Below are 17,359 nucleotides of genomic sequence, written 5' to 3'. Positions count from 1 at the left end.
TAGTGGAGAGAAGTGAGGAGGTCCTGCCTCCACTGCTTCAGCCCCAGCCCGCACACCACGGGGCCATTCTGCCGGCCTCCCAGAGCCCCATCCACCCAGGACCAACAGCAGCAACTACCCAGACAGGCTTTACACCCTCTGCCATCCTCCTGGGAGCCAGCTCGCCTTTCCAATTTGCAGGTATGCTTTCTTTTGGCAGGGAGCTGCTGCCATCTGTTCTCTGGACCATAAAACAAGTGCTCATCAATAAATTAAGATAGTGACTGAGATGGGAAGGCTGGCAGATGGGAAGTCACTCTGCAACACAGAAGGGGCCAAACTGAATCTAAAGCAAGACTGGGTTCCTACCCACTTCCCTGAGTCCCCTGTGCGCCATGAGCCCAGGCTTCTTTCTTGAAATGGAGTCTCGCTCTGTTGCCCAGGCTGGAGTGCAATGGTGAGATCTTGGTTCACCGCAACCTCCACCTCCGGGGTCCAAGTGATTCTCCTGCCTCAGCCTCCTGAGTAGCTGGGATCACAGCCACCTGCCACACCTGGCTACTTTTTAATTTTTAGTAGAGACGGGGGTTTCCTCATGTTGGTCAGGATGGTCTTGAACTCCTAACCTCGTGATCTGCCTGCTTCAGCCTCCCAAAGTGCTGGGATTACAGGTATGAGCCACCACACCCGGCCTCGACTCAGGCTTCTAAGAGAAGGAGAGACTTGGAAAGTCACCTGCCTCCCTCTGGCCCCATGACATCCTCAGGGTGAATAAGCCAAGTGTCACAGCAACAGGTAAGCCAGGCTTTCAGCAATGCCCTGAGCCAAAATAATGACCCTGATCTCTGTGTTAGATGAGCTAAGTCACTCCAACACTGTATGCCCAATGATTAACACTATAAAACCTCCCTGTAAATCAAAATGCTCTTCCCCCAGAGCCTCCTCACTCTTCAGCATAAACCTTAGCTCTTGCAAATGCATCTTCCACACCTCTGCCTCCCTACCCAGCTCACAGCACATCCTCCTACCCAAAAAGCCCTCCTTCTCTTCTCTGCACTGTTCTCAATCCAATCCAGGGCCTCCAAGGCCAGCGGAATCCCCACCTCCCCCTCCAGGCCTGCCCCCCTATCACTCTGCAGTGGCTCCAGCCGTCTGTACCCCCACCCCCATCAGCCTTACAGCATTCTCCCGCCCTGTGAGCACTGACCTTTGCTGGGTGCCTGTTCTGCCTACAAATGGCCGCGTGAGGGCAGAAGCCTCCTTTCAGACTTCTCTGTGCAGTGTCCTCACATCAAGCACGATGCCAGACACGAGGGGATCTTGTTCCTAAACAGCCAGATATGGGCTGGGTGAGCCATAAAGGAGGGAAGCAGTAAGCAAGACACGTTTTCAGCCCAGCAACAGAAGTGCCCCAGCCCCTCACCTTGGTGCGATGACACATGACTTCCTTCGGTCCAGCTTGTACAGCCCAGAGCAGATGGCAGGAGAGGGGCCATCTGTCCATCCACCACCACACACAGAGTGTGTGGTGCATGTGCTTGTGAGGTAACAGACAGGGAGGCCTTTAGAAGAGGCAGTGTCAGGAAGGCCAAACAGCGCCGCACGCTGACCACATGCTGCTAACGGGCCGCGCCATGCTGGGCGCCACTCACTCCTCTAATGTCCAAAGCCCTTTCCAGCCCTAAGAGCCTATGATTGCTCTTCTATTTAGTGCTCCCTCTAGCTTTATGAGATAAATAAGACAACTGCTATTCATTTATTTTACAGATGGGTGGGCTGAGGCCTCCAAGGCTAAGTGACAGGCCCGCGGAGCTAGGAGCTGGAACCAGGCACCTCTGCCTCCATAAGAGTGGCCTCACTTCTCTCAGAGAGGGGCACAGGAAAGAAATGATGTCCCCCAAGTGCTATGTGAGCTGGGCCTGAGAAGTGCTGTTACTTGCCTTTTACCCCCTTGTGAGATGACATCATGAGCTAAACCCTTGGCTCAGGAAACCAAGGCTCTTAATGTTTGGTCCCGGGACCAGCAGTATTAGCATCACCGGGAACTAGTTCTAACTGCATATTCTCAGGCCCTACTCTAGACCTTTGGAATCAGAAATTGTGAGCATAGGATCCAAAGATCTGTATGTAACAAACTTTCCACATGATTTTGATGAAAATTAAAGTTTGGCAACCACTGGCACTCTTAGTCCATCTTCTGCTGCAACATCAGAATACCACAGATTAGGTTATTTGTTTATTTATTTATTTATTGAGGTGGAGTTTCGCTCTTGTTACCCAAGCTGGAATGCAATGGTGTGATCTTGGCTCACTGCAACCTCCACCTCCTGGGTTCAGGCAATTCTCCTGCCTCAGCCTCCTGAGTAGCTGGGATTACACGCACGCGCCACCATGCCCAGCTAATTTTTTGTATTTTTAGTAGAGACGGGGTTTCACCATGTTGACCAGGATGGTCTCGATCTCTTGACCTTGTGATCCACCCGCCTCAGCCTTCCAACGTGCTGGGATTACAGGCGTGAGCCACCGCACCCGGCTGGACTAGGTAATTTATAAACAATGGATGTTTACGTGGCTCACAGTTCTAGAGACCGGGAAGTCCAGAAGCATGGCACGGGCACTTGAAGAGGGTCACCCATGGCAGAAGGTAGAAGGGCAAGTGAACATGCAAAACAGACAGTGTAGAAATTGGGCCAAACTTTTCCTTTTTATCAAGAGTCTACTCCCATGATGAGTAACCCACTTCCTTAATGATAGCACTAATTCATTAATGAGGGGGGAGCACTCATGGCCTGATAATCACCTCTGAAAGGCCCCACCTCTTAATAGTGTTACAATAATAATTAACCTTTCAACACATGAACTTTTGGAGGACACATTCAAACCATTGCACTGGTTTACAGTGATTATTTCTCCTCTCTCTCATGCCTGTCCTAGAACGTAAACTCTAAGAAAATGGAAGTCCATCTGTCTTGTTCAGCACAGTACCTCCAGCACCACGCATAGCAGGCACTCAATAAACAGTTGTATGGTGGAAGATTGAGAGATTGATGAATGACTGAGCAACTGCTCTGGGATCTGTGTCTCAGGAGCCATGTCCGGGAAGGCCTAGCAGATGGTCCAATAAAACTGAGTCCCAGGGATCTGTCTGCCATCTTTCCACCACAGTCTGGCTATGTTGCTCGGGATGGAGTAAAACGGTTGTTGACAGGCACAATCATAGTGCACTATAGCCTCAAACTTTAACTTCTGGGCTCGAGCAATCCTCCCACCTTAGCCTGTGAAATGGCAGACTACGCCGGGGTGGTGTCTCACACCTGTAATCCCAGCACTTTGGGAGGTCAAGGCGGGTGGATCACCTGAGGTCAGGAGTTTGAGACCAGCCTGACCAACATGGTAAACCCTGTCTCTACTCAACATACAAAAATTTGTCAAGTGCCATGGCTCACGCCTATAATCCCAGCTACTCAGGAGGCTGAGGCAGGAGAATCACTTGAATCCAGGAGGTGAAGTTTGCAGTGAGCGGAGATGGTACCACTGCACTCCAGCCTGGATGACAGAATGAGACTGCCTCAAAAAAAAAATAGCAGAGACCACAAGGCTTGTGCCACTGCACCTGGCCCCACCAGAGCTTTTATCTGTGTAACAGATTTTCCAGGCAGATAAAACTGAGGAAGGGGTTCTGAGATAAAAGAATCACTTGAAAACTATGATTTGAACTGTTATTAATTACAGTCTGGAAACTGCAAGCACATTCCAAGGTCCTCCTCAGAGAACCAGAAGGTTTGTGGATCATATTCAATTAGAGGATAAGCACAATGCTTTTTGCTTTTAAATTCTGTACAGCTCTTACGACATTAATCCCAGAGTGACTGCTGACTGACAAAGTGGCTTTCTCTTTCTCAGTCTTTCTGCTTTATATCAATCCTGGGATCTTAAAAAAGAAAAAAACTAAAATAAAAACACCACCTCTAAACCAATTAATTCTGCCTCCAGTGTCTTCTAAAAGTGAAAGATTGAAAACATTTGGTCAACTCCCAGCTCAAATGGGAAAAGTGGAGAGGACATTATCTTTGCAAAAGACAGTGAACTTTAGGAAAGGATAAATGAACACCAAGAACTATGGAAGAGGCCTTGGGAGCCCCTCCTTAGAAATAATATGCTGGCTTGAAACAAATAGTGTGGGCCAGGCACCATGCTAGTTATTGGGGTTCTCAAAGGCCACAAGAATATGGTTCAAGTCTTCACAGAGCTCACAATCTGGAGAAGAGATAAACATGTAGAGAAATACCCAGCACGGGCCAGGCGCGGTGGCTCACGCCTGTAATCCCAGCACTTTGGAAGGCTGAGGCAGGTGGATCACGAGGTCAAGAGATCGAGACCATCCTGGTCAACATGGTGAAACCCCGTCTCTACTAAAAATACAAGAAATTAGCTGGGCATAGTGGCGCGTGCCTGTAATCCCAGCTACTCAGGAGGCTGAGGCAGGAGAATTGCCTGAACCCAGGAGGCGGAGGTTGCCATGAGCCGAGATCGCGCCATTGCACTCCAGCCTGGGTAACAAGAGCGAAACTCCGTCTCAAAAAAAAAACAAAACAAAAAACAAAAACAGAAATACCCAGCGCAGAGTGCAGAGTGTTAGTGCTGTAGGGATGACTAACTCCTGAATTTTGCCAGGGAAAGGTTGCTGGAGGAAGTGATATTTGAACAGATCTGGAAGACTGTGTCTTGTAAGTTAGGCACAAAAAGAACAACAATCTAGGCAGAAGAGGTGACAAATAGAAAAGCACAGAGATGCAAAAGGGTAAGAATGGGTTTGAAACTAGTTAAGAGAAGTGAAGAATTTATATACACATATATAGTGTGTATATATATATAATATATATATAAAATATATATACACACAATATATATATATACAATATACACAAATATATATATATATATACACACACACATTTGGAAAATTTGAATACTGACTGGCTACTTCATGAGACTAAGAAATCGTTAGTTTTGAAAGGTATGTTAATGCCATTGTGGTTATGTTGTAAAAGAGTACTTATTTTTTGGAGACACACACTGAAATATTATTTCTGGGTAAAATGATGATATCTGGAATTTGCTTCAATATAATATGGAGGGGGGCTGGGAGTAGTGGCTCACGCCTGTAAACCCAGCACTTTGAGAGGCTTAGGCAGGCAGATCAGCTGAGGTCAGGAGTTTGAGACCAGCCTGGCCAGGATGGTGAACCCCCATCTCTACTAAAAATACAAAATTAGCCAGGCGTGGTGACTTGCTCCTGTAATTCCAGCTACTTGGGAGGCTGAGGCGGAGAATCACCTGAGCCCAAAAGGCGGAGGTTGCAGTGAGCCAAGATTGCACCACTGTACTCCGGCATGGGCAACAGAATAAGACTCCATCTCAAAAAAAAAAAAAGATATACATATATATATATATATATATACATACACACATATATATACACACACACACACACATATATATACACACACACACATACCTATACACACATACATAATATGGAAGGATTAGGAGAGGGCAGAGATTAAAAGTAAAATCAGGGTGGTCATGAATTATGAATACTTGTTGAAACCGTGTAATGCTACATGGGAGGTCATTGTACCATTTTTTTTTTTTGAGATGGAGTCTTGCTCTGTGGCCCAGGCTGGAGTACAGTGGCTCAATCTCGGCTCACTGCAATCTCTGCCTCCCAGGTTCAAATGATTCTCCTGCTTCAACCTTCCGAGTAGCTGAGACTACAGGCATGTGCCACCAAGCCCTGCTAATTTTTAAGTAGAGATAGGGTTTCACCATGTTGGCCAGGCTGGTGTTGAACTCCTGACCTCAAGTGATCTGCCCACCTCAGTCTCCCAAAGTGTTGGGATTACAGGCATGAGCCACCGCATCCAGTTCATTATGCTATTTTTTATACTTCCATATATATTTGGAACCTTTTTTTTTTTAAATGGAGTCTTGCTCTGTTGCCTGGCTAAAGTGCAGTGGCACAATCTCGGGTCACCACAACCTCCACCTCCCAGGTTTAAGCAATTCTCCTGCCTCAGCCTCACGAGTAGCTGGGACTACAGGCGCCCGCCACCATGCCCAGCTAATTTTTGTATTTTTAATAGAGATGGGGTTTCACCATGTTCGGCAGGATGGTCTCGATCTCTTGACCCTGTGAGCCGCCTGCCTCAGCCTCCCAAAGTGCAGGGATTACAGGCATGAGCCACCACACCCAGCAGTATTTGGAACTTTTCACAAGAAAAAGTTAAGAGAGAGAGAAAGAGAAAGAGAAACACTGCCTAGAACAGTAGCTACCATTGTAACAAACATTCAACAAACATTGATTTTTTTCTTGCTTTCTTTGATGTGTCACTAGATACGATCACCACACTACTCACAGGCACGAGCTGGAGGGAAAAGCTGAGTGAGCCACCTGATGCTTGTCCTAGGCTGAGCCCTGCTTCCTGGTGGGTACTGTGTTATGCACAGTTTGACACAAAGACACGGGAGTAGCCTTTCACTATGGATTTGCACAGGAGAGGCTCTTGGCCCCCAAAGTGTGTGCTGGTTTCTCTCCCAGGAATCCTGAAGGCCAGTCTGAGAGATGAGACATACTTGATAAGGGCTGAGCTATGGCTCCAACCCCTGCACTCACAGAAGGCATGAAATTCAGCCTTCTCAGGGTTGACCTTGCCCTGTCTTAGTCTGTTCCTGCTGCTATAATAAAATACCACAACTGAGTAATTTATCAATAATATAAATTCTTTCTTTTTTTTCAGTTCCAATGCAATAAATTATTATTTCTATTAATTTTGGGTAACATGGAAAAACCCCATCTCTACAGAAAATATGAAAGTTTAGCTGGGCGTGGTGGCGTGTCTGCAGTCCCAGGTACTCCAGAGCATGGCCTGAGCCCAGAAAGTGGAGGTTGCAGTGAGCCGAGATAGCACTACTACACTCCAGCCTGGGGAACAGAGACCCTGTCTCAAATAATGCTAATAATGATAATAATAGAAATGTATCGCTTACGGTTCTGGAGGCTGGGAAGTCTAAGATGAAGGCACCAGCAGGTTCAGTATCTGGTGAGAGCCCAATCTCTGCCCCTAAAATGGTGCTTTGTCCTTCCATGATGAAACGCAGAAGGGCAAAAGAAACTGGAGAGTTCTTTTCAACCTTCTTCATTTTTTATTTTTTATTTTTGAAAAAAACTGAAGTCTCATTCTGTCACCCAGGCTGGAGTGCAATGGCGCAGTCTCGGCTCACTGCAACCTCTGCCTCCTGGGTTCAAGCAATTCTCCTCCCTCAGCCTCCTGAGTAGCTGAGATTACAGGCATGTGCCAGCATTCCCAGCTAATATTTTTTTTTTTTTTTTTTTGAGATGGAGTCTCGCTCTGTCACCCAGGCTGGAGTGCAGTGGCGCAGTCCCGGCTCGCTGCAACCTCCACCTCCTGGGTTCAAGCAGTTCTTCTGCCTCAGCCTCCCAAGCAGCTGGGATTACAGGTACCCACCACCATGCCCCGCTAATGTCTATATTTTTAGTAGGAATATAAAAATTATTTATCAATGGGATTTCACCAAATTGACCAGGTTGGTCTTGAACTCTTGACCTCGTTATTCACATGCCTCAGCCTCCCAAAGTGCTGGAATTACAGGCGTGAGCCACTGTGCCCGGCCTAATTTTGGTATTTTTCATACAGACAGGGTTTCACCATGTTGGCCAGGCTGGTCTTGAACTCCTGATCTTGTGATCCCCCCCACTGCCCACCGCCTCGGCCTCCCAAACTGCTGGGATTAAAGGCATGAGCCACGGTGCCCAGCCTCTTCAACCTTTATATAAAGTCACTAATCCACTCATGAGTCTTCTGTTCTCATGACTTAATCACTCTACAGGTAACACCTGTTAATAGCAGCACATTGGGGCTGGGCATGGTGGCTCACACCTGCAATCCCAGCACTTTGGGAGGCTGAGACAGTTGGATCAGGAGGTCAGGAGTTCAAGACCATCCTGGCCAAGATAGTGAAACCCTGACTCTCCTAAATATACAAAAATCAGCCAGGCACAGTGGCAGGTGCCTGTAATCCCAGCTACTTGGGAGGCTGAGGCAGGAGAATCACTTGAACCTGGGGGTGGATGTTGCAGTGAGCCAAGATCGCGCCACTGCACTCTAGCCTGGGCAACAGAGCAAGACTCTGTCTCAAAAAAAAAAACAAAAAACTATCACATTGGGGTTTAAGATCCAACATATGAATTCTGGAGTGACACATATTTAAACCATAGCATTCCACCCCCAGCCCCGCAAAACTCTTGTCCTTCTCACATACAAAATGCATTTATTCCATCCCAATAGCCCCCAAAGTCATAATTTGTTCCAGCGTCAACTTTCAAATCTAAGTACAAAGTCTCACCTAAATATCAGTTAATAAATATATGAATCAGACTCAAGGTATAATTCATCCTGAGGCAAATTGCTCTCTAGCTGTGAGTCTGCGAAATCAAACAAATTTATGTGCTGCCAAAATACAATGGCAGGACAGGCATAAGATAGACTTTCCCATTCCAAAAGGGAGAAATCAGCAAGAAAGAAGGGTTAACACGTCCCAAGTAAGTGTAAAAGTCAACAAGGCAAACAATGTTAAATCTTGAGGCTTGAGAATAATCTTTGTTTATTTTTATTTTATTTATTTATTTATTTGAGACGGAGTTTCGCTGTTGTTACCCAGACTGGAGTGCAATGGCACGATCTCGGCTCACCACAACCTCTGCCTCCTGGGTTCAAGCAATTCTCCTGCCTCAGCCTCCCGAGTAGCTGGGACTACAGGCGCACACCACCATGCCCAGCTAATTTTTGTATTTTTAGTAGATACGAGGTTTCCCCTTGTTGACCAGGATCATCTCGATCTCTTGACCTCGTGATCCACCCACCTTGGCCTCTCAAAGTACTGGGATTATAGGTGTGAGCCACCACACCCGGCCTATTTTTATTTTTTGAGACAGAGTCTTGCTCTGTCACCCAGGCTAGAGTGCAGTGGCATGATCTTGGCTCACTGCAACCTCCACCTCCCTGGTTCAAGCAATTACCCTGCCTCAGCCTCCCAAGTAGGTGGGATTACAGGCGTGTGCCACCATGCCCAGCTAATTCTTTTGCATTTTTAGTAGAGACAGGGGTTTCACCATGTTGGTCAGGCTGGTCTCAAACTCCCAACCTTGTGATCCGCCTGCCTCAGCCTCCCAAAGTGCTGGGATTACAGGCGTGAGCCACTGCACCCAGCCAAGAATAATCTTTGACTCTATGTCCTGCCTTCCAGACAAGCTGGGGTATGCACTGGCCCCCAAAGCCCTAGGTAGCCCTGTTACCATGGCTTTGCTGGCCATAGCCCATGCTGTAGCTCTCAGGGATCGGAGTCACTTTCCTGTGGCTCTCCCAGGCTGGCATTGCATGCCCGTGGCTCCAGAGTTCGGGGGTGTTAAGGCAACTCTGCCCCCATGGCTTCACTAAACTCTGCCCTAGTGGGGCTCTCTGCTGTGTCCCTGTGTCATGGAAGCTCTCTGCCTGGGCCTCAAGGCTCTTTGAGGCATCCTTTGAAATCTAGATGGAGAGAGCCATGCTTCCAAAACTCTTGGACTCTGTGTGCTTGCACAGTTAGCACTGTATGGATATTGCCAAGGTTTATTGCTTGTGCTCTCCAGAGTGGCAACCTAAACTGCACTTGGACCTTGTTTGAGACACAGCTGGGGTGGCCATGGAGTGTTGCACCAGAATTCAGGGAGCAGAGACCTGAGGCAGCATGGGGCAGTGAATGCTAAGGTCTCATGTAGGCACCCAAGACCCTTCTTTTGACATAGTTCTGTCCATCAGGTCAGAACTCTGGGCCTGTAATGAGAGAGACAGCATCAATAATCTCTGAAATGCCTTCAGGGACATGCTTTTACTATCCTGATAAATAGCATTTGGGTTTCTTACTAGCCGTGTGAATCTTCTTATCCAACAGTTACTCAATGTTTTCTTCCAAACATGTTTTTACAATGTGGGAAGGCTATGAATTTTTCAAATCTTTAAGTTCTGCTTTCCTTTTATTATAAATTCTGTCTTTAGGTTGTTTCTTTCTCCTCACAGTTTACTATAAGCAATCAAGAGAAAGCAAGCAGCATCCTCAACATTTTGTTTAGATACTTCTGCCAAATCTCCTAGTTCATCCCTTGCAAGTTCTCCCTTCAATAAAGCATTAGAACACGAATAAAACTCGGCCAAGTTCTTTGCCACTTTACAAAATGCTGGCCTTTCCTACAGTTTACAATACCTTCTTCCTATTTTTTTTTTACACTCCTTTTGAGAGACTAATTTTTGTTTTTTTGTTTTGTTTTGTTTTTTTGCTTGAGCTCCCATAAGGGTCAGACTGTCTCTAGTGGCTCCCTGACCCCATGTATCCTGACTGGGAGATAACTCCCAGCAGGAGCTGATGGATACCTCATATAGGAGAGTTCTGGCTGACATCTGGCATGTACCTTGTTCTTCATTTTTATCTAAGATCTCATTAAAATAGTGTTTACTGACCATATTTCAGCCAGCGTTCTGATCACAACCACTTAAGTAATCTCTAGGGTCAGGCATGGTGGTTCACACTTGCAATCCCAGCACTTTGGAAGCTGAGGTGGGTGGATTACCTCCTAAGGTCAGGATTTCGAGACTAGCCTGGCCAACATGGTCAAAACCCATCTCTACTAAAACTACAAAAATTAGCCAGGTATGGTGGTGTGCACCTGTAGTCCCAGCTATTTGGGAGGCTGAGAAAGGAGGATTGCTTGAGCCTGGGAGACGGAGTTTGCAATGTGCTGATATCGTGCCACTGCACTCCAGCCTGGGCAACAGAGGAAAGAGTTCAAGACCAGCCTGACCAATATGGCGAAACCCCATCTCTACTAAAAATACAAAAAAAAATTAGCCAGGTGTGGTGGTGTGCACCTGCAGTCCCAGCTACTCAGGAGGCTGAGGCAGAAGAATCGCTTGAACCCAGGAAGCAGAGGTTGTGGTGAGCTGAGATTACACCACAGCAGTCCAGCCTGGGTGACAGAGTGAGACTCCATCTCAGAAAACAAAAAAAAAAAAAAAAAAGATTACATATTGATAATGGGCTTGGGAGAGAAAACAGCATTTTTTAAAAAATTTTGTTTATTACTAAAAAAACAAAATGCTTCATGAATTTGCATGTCATCCTTGTGCAGGGGCCATGCTGATCTCTGTATGTTCTTAGTGTGTATGCTGCAGAAGTGAGCACAGAATGCCATTTTAACAGAGAATAGCTTCATTATCAAAGGCATATGTGAGAATTATTTTTGAGGGACTTTGGAATTGGACTGACTTAATCTCGTGGAGCTAATCTATAGAGGACAATAGAGTATAAGTTTGGGTAGTCACAGTACCGCCGTATTTTGAATGACTTTTTAGGACATGCAATTGTGGTAGATGCTTAGGTATTTGTTCAAATCAACTATAGTAAAAAAAAATCAATTATTTTAAGAATATCAGACATTGACAAATAAATTATTTCCTTTTCCATAATTATACCTTTCCTTTTACTTCTCTTAGGTAGATATAATTGTGATTTCCTTGTTGATCCCAGACTTTTTGGGGGTAGAGATGAAAAATGATTATAAGAAATTTTTTTTTATTGCTAACTACGGTTGTTTTTGCCTTTTTTTTTTTTTGAGATAGAGTCGCCCTCTGTCGCCCAGGCTGTAGTATGGTGGCGCAATTTCAGCTCATTGCAACATCTGTTTCCTGGGGTCAAGCGATTCGTGTGCCTCAGCCTCCCGAGTAGCTAGAACTGCAAGTGCACGCCACCATGCCTTGTTAATTTTCGCACTTTTAGTAGAGACAAGGTTTCACCATGTTGGCCATGCTGGTCTCTAACTACTGACCTCAGGTGATCTACCCACCTGGCTCTCCCAAAGTGCTAGGATTAGGAGGGTGAGTCATTACGCCCAGCCGATTTTCTTGCCCTTTTTTTTTTTGGAGATGGGGTTTTAGCTTTATTGTTCAGACTGGAGTGCAGTGGGGTGATCTTGGCTCACTGTAACCTCCGCCTTCTGGTTTCAAGTGATTCTGCTGCCTCAGCCTCCTGAGTAGCTGGGATTACAGGCACCTGCCCTCACGCCCTTTGTATTTTTAGTTGAGTCAAAGTTTCACCATGTTGGCCAGGCTGGTCTCAAACTCGACCTTGTGATTCACCTGTCTCTGCCTCCCAAAGTGCTGGGATTACAGGCATGAGCTATTGCACCCGGCCTCTTGCATTTTAATCAGAAAATAAGTTGGAACACTTTATGGATTTGAGGTCTTTTTTTTTTTGGTCGAAGTTTCACTCTTGTTGCCCAGGCTGGAGTGCAATGGCGGGATGTTGACTCATTGCAACCTCCGCCTCCTGGGTTGAAGCGATTCTCCTGCCTTAGTCTCCCGAGTAGCTGGGATTACAGGCATGCGCCGCCGTTCTCAGCTAATTTTTATGTTTTCAGTAGAGATGGGGTTTTGCCATGTTGGCCAGGCTGATCTCAAACTCCTCACCTCAGGTGATCCGCCCACCTCGGCCTCCCACAGTGCTGGATTACAGTCATGAGCCACTGCACCTGGCCAGTTTTCCAGGTTTTCTAATAAACAGTCAATTTTCAGAACCTGGGCAACATGGTGAGACCTTGTTTCTCAAAGAAAAAAAAAAAAACGTCAGCTGAGTGTGGTGATGTGCTTCTGTATTCCCAGCAACTTGGGAGGCTGAGGTGGGAGGATTGCTTGAGTCTGGGATGTCAGTACAGCAGTGAGCTGTGATCCCACCACTACTCCAGCCTGGGTGACAAAGGGAGACCCTGTCTCAAAAAAAATATATTTTTTTTTAATTAGTCTCACTGATATTTGCCATTCATATATTCTTATTACTTCCTCTTTATAGACCTGGGTGAGAATTAGAGTAGAAGGAATATTGGGATGAGAGATGTACTCTAGTATTAGTTAGGATCTGTGATTGCTGTATTAGCTCCATTTTCTTAGTGTATGATTTAGCCTACTTCATTTTATTCGAAGTTTTTTTTTTTGGAGACAGAGTCTCGCTCTGACACCAGGCTGGAGTGCAGTGGTGCAATCTCGGCTCATTGCAACCTCCACCTTCAGGTTCAAGAGATTCTTCTGCCTCAGCCTCCCAAGCTGCTGGGACTACAAGCACATGCCACCACACTCGGCTGATTTTTGTATTTTTTTTTTTTTAGTAGAGACAGGGTTTCACCATGTTGGTCATGATGGTCTCGATCTCGGCCTCCCAAAGTGCTGGGATTACTACAGGCGTGAGTCACCAAGCCCGGCTTTTTTTTGTTGTTTTTTAAAATCAGGGATGGCCTAACAACTCTAGAATTTGGCACCTACTTTTTAGCTTAGACATAGAATCCTCCTAGTGAAGTTCTTCTGTGATGGGAACACAGTATATTTGTGGAATGGCACTGGCAGCCTTGGTTTCCTGCTGCTATTCCTTCCTCGTTGGCTGGACCCAGTATGAAATCTTGATCCTCCAGTGTGGATAAGAGTTGGGGTTATTTAAGACAAACTAAAACCCTTATGTTTCAAGATGATAAAAATGTTTTGAGGAAACATCTTAGTATTTAGGTCATTTAAATTTATTTTATTTTAAAAATTAGAAATGGGGGCCAAGTTTGGTGGCTCACACCTGTAATCCCAGTAGTTTGAGAGGCCAAAACAGGTAGATTGCTTGAGCCCGCAATCTGGAGTTTGAGACCAGCCTGGACAACATGGCAAGACTCCATCTCTAATAAAAATACAAATAATTAACAGGGCTTGGTGGCGTGTGTCTGTGGTCCCAGCTACTCAGGAGGCTGAGGTGGGAGGATTGCTTGAGCTCGGGATTGCAGTGAGCTGTGTTCATGACACTGTTCTCCAGCCTGAGTAGAGACCCTGTCTCAAACACATACATGCATTCGTGCGGAGGGAGATGGATGGGTTCTTATTCTGTTGCCCAGGCTGATGTTAAACTTGGCCTGAAGTAGCCCTCCTTGCCTTGGACTGCCAAAGTGCTACGCCTAGCTTCATATTTTGTGGAAAGTTTTTTCTTTCTTTCTTTTTTTTTTTTTTTTTGTGTGTGTTTTTTTTCTTTTTGTGGAAAGTTTTAAAACAGGAAAATGTATCTGGGCACAGTGGCTCACATCTGTAATCCCAGCACTTTGGGAGGCTGAGGCAGGAGGAACACTTGAGGCCAGGAGTTCAAGACCATCCAGGCCAACATAGCGAAACCCCATCTCTACTGAAAATACAAAGAATTAGCTGGGCATGGGGGTATGATTCCAGATACTCAAGAGGCTGAAGCATGAGAATCACTTGAACCTGGGAGGCAGAGGCTACAGTGAGTTGAGATCATGCCACTGCCCTCTAGCCTGGATGACAGAGTGAGACTCTGTCTCAACATAAATAAATAAAAATAAAAACAGCAAAACATAAAGAAGGAGGAACAGAATTATCTTACTTATTTTGGGGTCATGGTTCCCTTTTGGAATTTGTTTTCCTTTTTCTGCTCACCACGAGTCACTGCAAATGATTCCTTTGGAACTTGATGAAAACTGTGGATCTCCCCAGAAAAATATATAAACACTAAATACTACATTTAATTTCAAAGGGGTTCATGGACTCCTGAAGCCTGTTTATACTGTGGTCCTGAGTTATAAATAAATACTCTAATCTAAAGTCATTATTATTATTTTTGAGGTGAAGTTTTGCTCTTGTTGCTCAGGCTGGAGTGCAATGGTGTGATCTCGGCTCACTGCAAACTCTGCCTCCCATGTTCAAGTGATTCTCCTGTCTCAGACTCCTGAGTAGCTGGGATTACAGGTGCCCACCACTACGCCTGGCTGTGATTTTTGGTACTGTTAATAGAGACAGGGTTTCACCATGTTGGCCAGGCTGGTCTCGAACTCCTGACCTCAGGTGATAACGCCCACCTCGGCCTCCCAAAGTGCTGGGATTATAGACATGAGCCACGCTCCCAGCCTAAGATCATACTAATATTTGTATATTTATTTCTAATCCTTCTATTTTAAAATTTAATTGAAATCTTACTGTGTATTCAATTTTGTATATCATAAGCATTTCCTTACCTTTGGAAACTCAATACGTTTTGTTTTTTTTTTGAGACAGTCTTGCTCTGTTGCCAGGCTGGAGTGCAGTGGCATGATCTGAGCTCACTGCAACCTCTACCTTCCGGGTTCAAGCAATTCTCCTGCCTCAGCCTCTTGAGTAGCTGGGACTAACAGACACATGCCACCACGCCCAGCTAATTTTTGTGGTTTTTAGTAGAGATGGGGTTTCACCATGTTGACGAGGATGGTCTCAATCTCTTGACCCTGTGATCTGCCCGCCTCAGCCTCCCAAAATGCTGGGATTATAGGTGTGAGCCACCATGCCTGGCTTGCCACCGTGCCTGGCTTAAAGTCATTTTTAATGACAACATAACATATTCATTTTCAAATTAGGAATAATTTATTGGGTTCCTCTTAAGTTTTGGGTATTTTCTAATTTGAGGAGCACAAATATAAGAGGCTTGTGGTCTCTTTGCTTCTTTACTAAGGATCTCTTTGGAATGTGAGTTAAATTACTTGATTATCTTAGTGTTGTGTATTTAGATTATTTATTTTTATAACTATGTTACAGATGATACTGTAGTAACACTTTTGTGCCTAGACCTCATGTATTTCTGTTACTTTGCTTTGATAGACTGCTAGAATAAGAGTTACTGGGCAAGAGGGTGTCACTTTTTGAAAGGCTCTTGAAGTTAAATTAATACCAATTTTTTTTTTTTTAGATGGAGTCTCGCTCTGTTACCCAGGCTAGAATGTAGTGGTGTGATCTCAGCTCACTGCAACCTCCGCCTTGTGGGTTCAAGTGATTCTGCCTCAGCCTCCTGTGTTGCTGGGATTACAGGCACGCACTACCATGCTCGGCTAATTTTTGTATTTTTAGTAGGGACAGGATTTTGCCATGTTGACCAGGCTGGTCTCAAACTCCTGACCTCAGGCAGTCTGCCTGCCTTGGCCTCCCAAAGTGCTGAGATTACAGGTGTGAGCCTAATTTTTATATTTTTAGTAGAGATGGAGTTTCACAGTGTTCCCCAGGCTGTTCTCTTAACTCCTGGGCTTAAAGCAGTCCACCCACCTTGGCCTCCCAAAGTGCTGGGATGACAGGTGTGAGCCACTACGCCCGGCCTATTACCAAATTACTTTCTAAACGGTGTATCATTTTACTTTCTCCGCTCTTGAGTGTGTAAGTGCCTGTCTGGTTCTGCTCTTGAAGAATCGAATATTACCAGTTAAAAAATCTTTGCTGTTTTGTTAAGTGATAAACTTTGAGGTATCTATCAAAAGGAGTAGGGAATATGTGTTATAACAGCGGCATGAATGAAGGTGGCATGCTGGCAGTGTGTGAGAGGCACTGTCTGCCAGAGCTGAGGAGGTTCTTGAGGGACATGTGTGTTGCAGGACACTGAAAGATTCTATTTGGATGTGTTTCTTACATGGTTTGTCCTCCACAGTAGACCTGTGCTTGACACCAGCTCCTCAAGAAAGACACTGGCAGCCGTCTCTTAAAATGGCTCACATTGGAGGATTAGTGGACTAGGCCATAGTCTCTGCTGCAGCAGCTGGTTCCAAGGCCATATTGATATTCATCATCTCCCTCTGCCACTGCCTAGATTTCCTTCACTCATGGCCAGACTGCAGCTGATTGAGGTTGTCTGCCTGAGGCCATCATTCCTGAGGAGTTTAAGCCCCTATTTTTCTTTTCCTTATCATGTCTTTACTGTATACTGTACTTGACTGTTACCATTAGATGTGGAAGCACTGAGGAGCACCTACTAGGTTAAGCTACAAATTGCTGTCACCTTCAGGGCAGAAGAGGTTCAGTGTAACCGACTTACCACTGAAATGGTTGGCCCTTCTTTTTGAGGAATTGTAACATAGGGTGCCGAGAGTTGGATTCTGCTGATGACAAGTTGGGCAACTTAGTAGCAGCAGTGGCTCTTGTCATTAATTAGCTGACAAAACCTTAGTCAAGTTATTTAATTTCTCTGGACCTCAGTTTTCGCATCTGAAAAACATGGGCTGATAGTATCTGCCTCATAGGTTTATTGTAAAGGTTAAATAAGCTAATATATGTAAATCACTTAGAATAGTGCTTGACAAATACTAGATAAGTATTAACTGTTATTGTTATTAATTCTTCAGAGTTTGAAGAGAGTTTGGTTGAGAGCTTTTTTTCTTGAACTACGGAGCGCATATAACATCCAGACTTTTTGGTTAATTAAAAGAATCCAAGCTAGGAAA

At 45.3% G+C, this 17,359-nt stretch overlaps 1 pseudogene; it reads right to left on the bottom strand.

Annotated features, from left to right (window-relative positions):
* Positions 1-11,176: 11,176 nt before the first annotated feature.
* LOC118144634 (U6 spliceosomal RNA) lies at positions 11,177-11,274 on the bottom strand (annotated as a pseudogene).
* Positions 11,275-17,359: the final 6,085 nt, after the last annotated feature.

Source organism: Callithrix jacchus, chromosome 9 (assembly GCF_049354715.1).
Source record: "Callithrix jacchus isolate 240 chromosome 9, calJac240_pri, whole genome shotgun sequence".
Classification (NCBI taxonomy): Eukaryota; Metazoa; Chordata; class Mammalia; order Primates; family Cebidae; genus Callithrix; species Callithrix jacchus.
This window is presented reverse-complemented; position numbering and strand designations above follow the sequence as displayed.